This window comes from Onychomys torridus, unplaced genomic scaffold, assembly GCF_903995425.1.
Source record: "Onychomys torridus unplaced genomic scaffold, mOncTor1.1, whole genome shotgun sequence".
NCBI lineage: Eukaryota > Metazoa > Chordata > Mammalia > Rodentia > Cricetidae > Onychomys > Onychomys torridus.
The window spans coordinates 19687-29501 of record NW_023413060.1 but is presented as its reverse complement, the minus strand read 5'-3'; the positions used below and the strand labels follow the sequence as shown (position 1 = coordinate 29501).

The following is a 9815-nucleotide window of genomic DNA, read 5'->3' as shown; positions in this document are numbered from 1 at the left end:
CTGATGTCCATTGGACTAGACACCAATCTATGAGTGTAACAGAATTTCTGTAGGTATCGTCTCACAATTTTTGCATGAGTGTGGCAGGAAGACCCTGCAAAACTTCCACAGATGAGCAGAACGGGGTGTACTAAAATAGGGGTCTTCAAAGAGAAACACCACTGGAATCCACAAACTCATTTTAAATTTTTTATTCATTTGATATTTTATTTGGATAGGCATTGTTTACAGAGATGGATGTGTCCAAGGAGACAAGAGGTAGACTGAAAAAAAGGTCCTCTGCAAGAGGAAAAACTGCTTTCGACAGAGTCATCTCTTCAGTCCCAAACACGGAGTTAGGACAAAACATGTCATCATTCTCTTCCAATTCTTTTGTTATCAGATATTCATGTTTATTTTCTTGTTTCCAGAGTCCTTGTCCATAAGTTCTGCTTAGTACAATACAGAAGGGTTTGGCCAAAGAAACCCTGTTGTATCATGGGTGGGGTCAGCAACTAAAATGGATTCCAGTTTCCAACTCATTGTCAAATCAAACCAGTAAAGACAGGGTAGTGTACAACATATCTCAGTGCTTCCCCTCCCTTAACCTTACAATCAATTCTTTAGAGCTGTATTACACCCTAAGCCATCATGCCATCTTTCCCCAGTTTCATTGGAAATGCTCCACACACCCCATAGTCTACCCAGGTGTCATTGGAAAGAACACTGGCTACTGCTTCTAGGAGACAAGTGCAGGACAAAGCTGACCAGGTCCTAGGATGGCTTCAAGCATTTGAAAGGGGGTTTCAAGAAAGGGAGATGAGCAGAAGCCAGGGAACGGTAGGCTTCAGCCACTAAATGGGGACATGAACCCACAATTGTCTTGCAGCCTGAGGTCTCATAGACCTCAGAAACATGAACTGTAATGAAATCTAGTGCCTGGGTTTTCAGCTGCCCTAAGCTGTAGAGGTCAGCCAAAATGAGAGTGTGGGTAGCATTCTCCACAGAGAGGTCCCTGCAGAGGGCATCCTCACACATGACCTTCAAATGCTCCAGGTCATACTTGTCAGCAGCTGCCAAAGGAGAGCATCTTCCATGCTGTCCAGATTTGGTGCCTTTCCTGGTTAAATGAAAGCCTACCATTGCCTTGACGACTTGTGGCTCCAGGTTATGGAACTCAATGCGGTTACTTTTGCTCTCCTTCATGTCATGTTGAAACATGGCTCTGAACACTGGAGAGCGAGCTGCTAAGATGGCCTTGTGAACCCGGAATTCCTGACCAGCTACCACCAGGCAGCAGTCAGTGAATTGGGAATTCTACCATAGCTCTCCTTGCTCATCTTCCACTGTGTATCTGAGAACTTGAATCCCTGGCTTCCTGTTCTGCTCAGAGATTCTGGAGGAGTCCTGGACAATGCTCACCCTGCAGAAGAGGCTGAGATTGTCATCTGTGAGAAGATGAGGTGCATTGGAAAGGAGGAAATCTCAAAGGATGTACTTTTTGAATCCACAGGCAAGGCTTGGCACAAACCTAATGGCTCTTGACATCTTCATGGTTTGTGTTTTCTCTCCTTTGGCGCTTATGATCCTAAACTGGAACTCTGCCCAAACATGACTCTTTAGACAGCTGAGCAAAACTAGATTAACTGCCAGGTAATCTGCACTTACTTCATCAAATCCATTTGGGTGTACTGTCAAACACCATTTGTCATTGGCTCCTGTTGAGAAAGTTGGGCTTATAATGATTTCTGTCCTTTCCTCCACAAAAAACCTGAAGTTGGGGATTGTCCACATGTAGGAGAAACTCTGAAGGCCGATTTGAGTATGGTCCCATCTCTGGGCTGTCCCATCTCCTGCCATATCTCCTCCAGGTAGTTTGAAGTTTCAACTGGATACAAAATGAAGAAAGAGCAATTATTTTCTCTTCCCTGTGTGAGACCCAAGAATAGACAGGATTTAGATGTTAAGTTTTTGTTTTTCCTCTATTCCCTCTTCTATGGGGCTGGAAACTTGGATCTCTGATATTTTCTGTACAGATTTCAATACTAGTTTCAGAGAACACAGTCTAGGCTACTGGGGACTCTTACATCACTCCATTTTTGGTCTAGATTGAATCTTAAGTCATTAGGTAACTGGTTTTAACAATTATACACAGCTGTTGAATATTTTAGAAAATTCTATACACTCATATCAAAAGTATTGTATTATGGTTCTCTACAGCAACAGAACACATACAAGGATCTTACTCTTCATGAAGCAAGGGGGTTTATTAGATTGGCTCAGGGTTGCAGTCCTGCTAATCTCACACTGGCTTGCTGTGAAGGGAAAGTCCACAATTCCAGTACTTACTCAGCCCAGGTGGTTGGATGTGTCCACTGGTCTTCAGTATGTGCTGGTGTTCCAAATATTCTCTAATGCCAGAAGAGGAGGGATGGACCTGTAACAAGGTGAGGGCAAGCAGGCAAAGAGCAAGAGCTTCCTGCTCCCATGTCCTTTTATATGCTTCCAGCAGAAGGTGTGGCCCAATTTAGTTTTGATCTCTGGTTTTGATCTCTGAAAGTTTGGTTCCTCATTTAGGTATCTTTGACAGGTGGCTAACTAGCAGCCTCAGTGACTCTTCTTTATGTGTTTAGGATCAGGGGAGGAGGTACTCCAGAGTAGGAACTTTCTCTCCTAAGGGAAAACTCAATATAAGATCTTTTCATTTAGACTCATTTTATGAATGGGACAGATGGAACTTTTATTTAAGATAGGTGGTTCTCTAGGAGACCTCGCACAGACAAAAGGATTCAGGTCCCCAACAGGGGGAGGCATAACTCTTAAGCAGCAGAGGTGTCCACACACCAGAGAAAGCCAACAGACAATATAGCCAAACGAAACTGACAGTAAAACACAGAAAGTTTAAGAGACAAACACACAAACGGAGACAAAGATCAACAGAAATAAACACACAAACACATACACACATACACACACACATACACACCACACACACACACACACACACACACACACACATACACACACACACACACACACACACACACACACACACACACACACACACACACTGAGGGAGGGCAGGGAGAGAGAGAGAGACTACTTGAACATGGATGTAAGCCAATAGAAAGTCTTTTTAGCCAGCTGGCCACCACACGAGGTATTCTGCTTTCTGATTTAGAAACCAGCCTTACTCGGGGTGAGCTTTTAAGCACAAAACCCATATTCTGGGATGACAAACTTCAGTTAACAGGAACAGTTAGCCAGAAATCACACTACAGACGTCATAATGTTACTGCAATTCAAGCAAGATTTAAACATCTAGAGATATTCCCAGACTATGCACTTAGTTGGATTAAGCTTTTGTTTTAGCTGTGGCAGGGTTTTGCTGTGCTTTACAGAAATGCTGACTTTTTCACCTTGAATAGCACTTCTGTCATGGAGACAGTTGTACTTAGGAATGGGTGCCTGCTAATTCCTGGTCCTTGTTACACAGGCGGGTCTGTGCTCCATGAACATATGGTGCCCTCAGAGGACAGAAGAGGCCATTGGATACCCTGGATGATGACATCACTGGAGTTACCAACTGTTGTCAGGTGCCCTGGAATGCAGTAAATTGGATGCCAGTCTTCTGGAAAGGTATCCAGTAACTTTCACTGCAGAACTATTAGTCCATCCTATCACAATTACTTTCTTAAAGAGAACAGAACCACTCTGGAAGACTAGTTTGTATTCTAATGCTTTGGCATCTGAAATGTTTTTAGCAGGAATTCAAAAAGTATTCATGATTTCATTTCTACATCTCTCTTTCATTTATGATGTCTTTCCACTCTGCATGTCTGGCTCTCTTAGAATTTATTTTATGGACCAAGTTAGTCTTAGACTGGCAGAGTTGAGAAAGCCTCTGCCATCAGACTACTCTGATCAGTGCCATAGACTATTACATCATGCCTGGTTGATGAATTATCAAAGTTCATTATCCACAGTGAAGTCTCTGTAGAGGGCATGGTCGCACATGAACTTCAAATTCTCCAGATCATATTTGTCAGCATCTGCTGGTACAGCATCTGCCATGCTATTGAAGTCTGGTGCCTTTCCAGAGTAAATGAAGCCCATAATTGCCTTGAAAATTTGTGACTGATAAGACAAATAGGTAGAATGTTGAATCTACTTTTTAAAAGGAACTACTTGTTTTAAATAGGATAAATAACAAAAAAAAATTTATCTGAATTTGTCAAATGCTAATGAACTGGACATTGTTAATGTAATTTTTGACTGTAAACTTCTTTTATTTTTTTAGAGAAAAAGGGGGCAATGTGGTGACATGCTGTGGATATCACTCTGTGTAAATAAAGTTCTGATTGGCCAGTGGCCAGGCAGCAAGTATAGGAGGGACAAGAGAGAAGAGAATTCTGGGAGGTGGAAGGCTGGGTAGAAAGAGACACTGCCAGCTGCCGCCATGACAAGCAACATGTAAAGACACTGGTAAGCCACAAGCCATGTGGCAAAGTATAGATTAATAGAAATGGGTTAATTTAAGATAGGAAAGGTAGATAACAAGAAGCCTGCCATGGCCATACAGTTTGTAAACAATGTAAGTTTCTGTGTGTTTACTTGGTTGGTTCTGAGTGTTTATGGGCCTGGCAGTTGAGAGAGCTTTGTCCTAACTGGGCAAGGCAGGAAAACTCTAACAACAAATGGTGCCCAACGTGTTGACAAGAGTTTCCACCTAAAACCTGAGAAAAAAGATTCTAAGACAGAGCTAAAAACAGCTTCCTAATTGTCTCTCTCAAGTTAGCGGCAGCCTGCCATTTTGAGCTTCTATGGCAGATTCCTGGCATGTGCATCTGACCTGCAGTGTGGCGGGAATGAGGAGTCTACAAGCAGCACTTTACTCTGCTGCATGGTAGATTTAGACTTTGCTAGTTTAAAAAAAGAAAAAAAGTTTCTGGGTTATGCACTGCTTTTATAGAACTGCTTCTGATAGTTGATGGTACACATGGCTCCAGACCCAGAGCTGGCGGTGAACTGTACTACTGCCATGTTGGGAAACTGAGGTGGGTGGAGCCAGCAGCCACAGTGGCATTTCAGTCTTACAAAGATGGATATTACACAGAGAATCTGGTTTGTCTTATCTTTGGGATTTTTAACCACACAAAATGATTTGATCATAAAAGCTGTTGAGTTAAACAAAAATGTAAATTTTAAAGGTACCTTGACTTTGAAATTTGGATATAAGGATATGATGCTTTGGAAAGGAGTCTCTGCTTTTGTTCCCACAGAAATCCAGAGGCTGTGGATTTGTTCCAGATTAAGACATATCAGGTTTGATCAGCCAAGACCACCTGAAAGGCCTCCGATGACACCATGGCCCAGATGATCTGACATCCAGAATGGTTTCAAGGCAACTGGCTCAGAGGTTCACCCTAATGGACTACTCCATAATCCTAAAATTTTCTTTGTATCCCCATAAGATACAGCGCCCCCCTCCAGCAGGAAGTAGTAAGAGAAACTACGCCCACATTCCCAAAATTATCAAGCTGGCTTTGGAGATGGAATTGGCTCACTCCTTCTCTAAACCCAAACATATTGCTAAAAGAAAAGGTTAAGAGATTCTTGTGTCCCAAATCAGAAGAGCCCTCTGGTGTGGGACAGAGAAAAACCAATATTTTTTTCTTTAAAGCAGGTTGATTATAAATGAGATCTCTTTCTAAAGAAGAAAGGGAAATATGATATAGATATAATAGGATGAAAGGGTAGATTAGGGAACTTACTTCTAAAGAGCAACAACTTGTTTAAAATGTTTTACATTGGTTTAGATTTTAGTCTATTGATACAAACTTAATTAATTTTGTTATATTGTGTGTATATTTCTACTCTTGTTTAAGGTATTATGTTTATATAGCTCATTTAAAATTGTAATGGATAATTAAAAATAGATTAATAACTGGTCATCTATGATAATCATACTCATAGCCATGTTAGTTAAGTCTTCTAGGTATACACAGAGATATTTCAGATAGACAGGTACTCTTCAAACACTTCAAAGGTCTACAGAATATGGCATTTAAATATTTTTAAAATTTAGACTTTCTGGACAGTGAGACATGTCTGCTCCTGGCAACACTGATTTGCTTCAAAGAGGAGAATGGGCATTGAAGACACTTCATATCTTATCTTCACCTTGGCAAAAATAGCCATTTGGGCAAGAAACTGTTCTTGCCTGACTGCTTGATCAATTGGACATGCAGGACCCATAGAAAGGTGACCACTAAACTTTGTTTGACAAAATGGTCCTTCAGGTTCCTGCTTCGCAGAGGAAATTGCCAGACATTCTACAGGACACTGAGAGGAGTGACCAAGAGACTCTAGCCCTGTGGGCTGAAAACAGATGCCCCAACTTTACAAAGGAACATTAGGTGACTGTCCAGGCTGCCAGCTGTCTCTGTCTACTCTTGCAAGACTCCTGAAAAATGCATACATCCTTCTCTCAGTTCTCAGGTAATATTATATCCTTCTGAGGTCTTTGATGTGGTTGAAGACTAGATAGTTATAATTTCCTCAGTTATGATACAAGATAAGTTATATATAAATCCTTAGACTCATAAATATAAGATAGATAGGATATCTTCTTTAATATTGTAACTGTAATTCTTGCTAGATAATTGTTTTGTTATATGTAATTGTACTATGTAAAAGTTAAAACGTTCCTTTAAAAAAAAAGGGGGGAAGTGCTGTGGATATCGCTCTGTGTAAATAAAGTTCTGATTGGCCAGTGGCCAGGCAGGAAGTATAGGTGGGACAAGAGAGAAGAGAATTCTGGGAAGTAGAAGGTTGGAGAGAGAGACTGCCTACTGCCGCCATGAAAAGCAACATGTAAAGACACTGGTAATCCACAACCCATGTGGCAAAGTATAGACTAACAGAAATGGGTTAATTTAAGATAGAAAAGGAAGACAACAAGCAGCCTGCCATGGCCATACAGTTTGTAAGCAATATAAGTTTTTGTGTGCTTTCTTGGTTGGGTCTGAGCAACTGTGGGGCTGGTGGGTAAGAGAGATTTGTCCTGACTGGGCCAGGCAGGAAAACTCTAACTACAGTGATATATTGTTTGTCCCAATATATAGTGCATCTAATAAACTTATCTGGGGTCAGGGGACATGACAACCACTAGACAGACAGAGAAGCCAGAAAATGTTGGCACACATACCATTTATCCTAGCATTCTGGAGGCAGAGATCAATCCAGATCTCTGTCATTTCAAAACTACACTGTAAACAGCCAGACATGGTAACACATGCCTTTAATCCCAGGAGGTGATTGCAGGAAGCAGAAAGGTATATAAAGTGTGAGGACCAGGAACTAGAGCCTGGTTAAGCTTTTAAGCTTTTAGCAGCAGCTCAGCTGAGATTTATTCTGGATGAGGACTCAGAGGCTTCTAGTCTGAGGAAACAGGATCAGCTGAGGAATTGATGAGGTGAGGTGGGTGTGGCTTGTTCTACTGATTTGATCATCCAGCATTTCACCCCAATAACTGGCATTGGGATTGTTTTTATTAATAAGACCTTTTAACAATTCATGCTACATGTGGCTCCAGGTGATGGATATCAACCTGGTTCCTTTTGCTCTCCTCCATGTCATGTTCAAACATGGCTCTGAAAGCTGAAGAGCAAGCTGCTAAGATGGCCTTGTGAGCCTGCATTTCCTGGCTAGCTACCACCAGGCAGCAGTCTGTGAATTGGGAACCTTGCCACAGCTTTCCTAGGTCATGTGCCATCATGCACCAGTAACCTGGATCCCTGGCTTCTTGCTCTGATCAGAGATGTAGGAGTCCTGAAACATGACCACCTTGCAGAGGAGGGTGAGCTTGTCATCTAGTAGAAGCCAAAGCCTAAGAGAGAAGATAAAATCTCCAAAGACAAACTTTTTGAATTCCCATGTCAGATTTACAGGAACCTGATGACTCCTGGGCTCTTCATAATTCGGTTTTTCTCTAATTTGGCATGTAGGATCTACAACTGGAACTTTGCCTACAGTGGGCTCTTTGGACAGTTGGCATCAGTAAGTAAGGTTACAGGTAATCTTTGCCTAATTCATGAACCCCATTCAGTATACTTTCAAACACCATTTCTGTTTGTCATTGGCTCCTGGTGAGAAAGTGGCACTTTTAACAACTTTCCTCATTCCATCCAAGCAAACATGGAAGTTGGAGATGGTCCACCAGTAGAATTATTTCTGGACACTTATCTGTGTGCAGCCCCAGCTTTTGAGTGCCATGTACCCTGACATATCTGCTTGTGATGGTTTAAAAGTTGAAGCTTATTGAAAATGAAGAACTGGTATTCTTTTCTGCTTTAACCTGGGGGTTACAATTACAAATATTTTTTAGATTTTTTTTCTTTTGTTATTTACTAAATTTGTGTTTTAATTTTACATATCAGCAATGCGTTCTCCTGTTCTCCCCACTTCCACTCCCAACCTCACCTTTTCCTAGCCCCTCCCCTCCATTCCCATGTCCTCTAGGGCAAAGACTCCCCTGGGGAATCAACTCAACCTGATGGATTCTGTACAGGCAGGTCCAGTCCCCCACTTCCAGGCTGAGCAAAGTGTCCCTGTGTAAGCCCAAGGTTCCAAACAGCCAGCACATGAACCAAGGACAGGTCCGGGTCCCACTGCCTGGGTGCCTCCCAAACAGTTGAAGCTATTCAGTTGTCTCACTTATCCAGATGGCATGATCCAGTTGGGGACTCCACAGCTTTTAGTTCATAGTTCATGTGTTTCCATTAGTTTGGATATTTGTCCCTGTGCTTTTTTAATCTTGGTCTCAACAAATCACACTCTGACAGTCCCTCCTCTTTCTCAACATTTGGACTCCTGGAGCTCCACCTGGGGCCTGGCAGAGGATGTGTGCATCCTCTTCCATCAGTTATTGGATGAGAGTACCAGCAAGCCCTTTACGGTGTTTGGCCATCTGATCACAAGAGTAGGTCAGATCAGGCTTTCTCTCCACCATTGCCAGTAGTCTACAATGGATGTATCATTGTGGATTTCTGGGGACCTCTCTAGCACTTTGCTTCTTCCTATTCTCATGTGGTCTTCATTATCATCAGCCACTCCCTAAGATTTTCTTAGATTTTCAGTTTCCGTTTTCCCCTCTGTTCCTTCTTCAACAGGTATGGAAAATCTCTCTCAAATTTGCTATCTAGATTTCAATGTTAGTTTAGAGAAAACCATCTAGGCTACTAGGGACTGTTAAAATCACTCCATTTTTCTCTAGATTGAATATTAGGTCAATAGGTAACTAGTTTTGACCATTATTCACACCTGTTGCATAATTTGGGACCTTTTATTCACTCATCTAAATAAGTGTTGTGCTAGGGTTCTCAAATTATACAATGGAATAGAAAGAAAGAATCTTTCTATGTATGAAGGAGGGGTATTTATTAGTATGACTTAGTGCTGCAGTCCTGCTAATCCCACAATGGATAGCCTTGAAGGGAAAAATACAGGAATCCCATACTTTTCAGTCCAGGAGGTTGGACAGTTCAGCTGGTATTCATTATAGCTTGGCATTCCAGAGAAGTATTCTCTAAAGACAGGGAAGGAATGGACTTGCTGCAAGGTGAGGGCAAGCAGGCAAAGAAAGCAGCAGGGCGTGGCTGAATTTAGTGTGTGCCTTCAAGTCTCAAGATATGGATTAAAGGTGTGTGTTTCAGGCCCTGAGATCCAGACAGCTACAGAGAAAGACATGGAGAAAATAAGACATTATGGATCACAGGTGAAGAGCTCATATATGATGAGTGGGAAACAAAGCCAGGAACCGCTAAAGGTGACTC

The 9815-nt window shown here is 41.9% G+C and overlaps 1 pseudogene; it reads right to left on the bottom strand.

Moving 5' to 3' along the window:
- Positions 1 to 753: 753 nt before the first annotated feature.
- LOC118576122 lies at positions 754 to 3986 on the bottom strand (annotated as a pseudogene).
- Positions 3987 to 9815: the final 5829 nt, after the last annotated feature.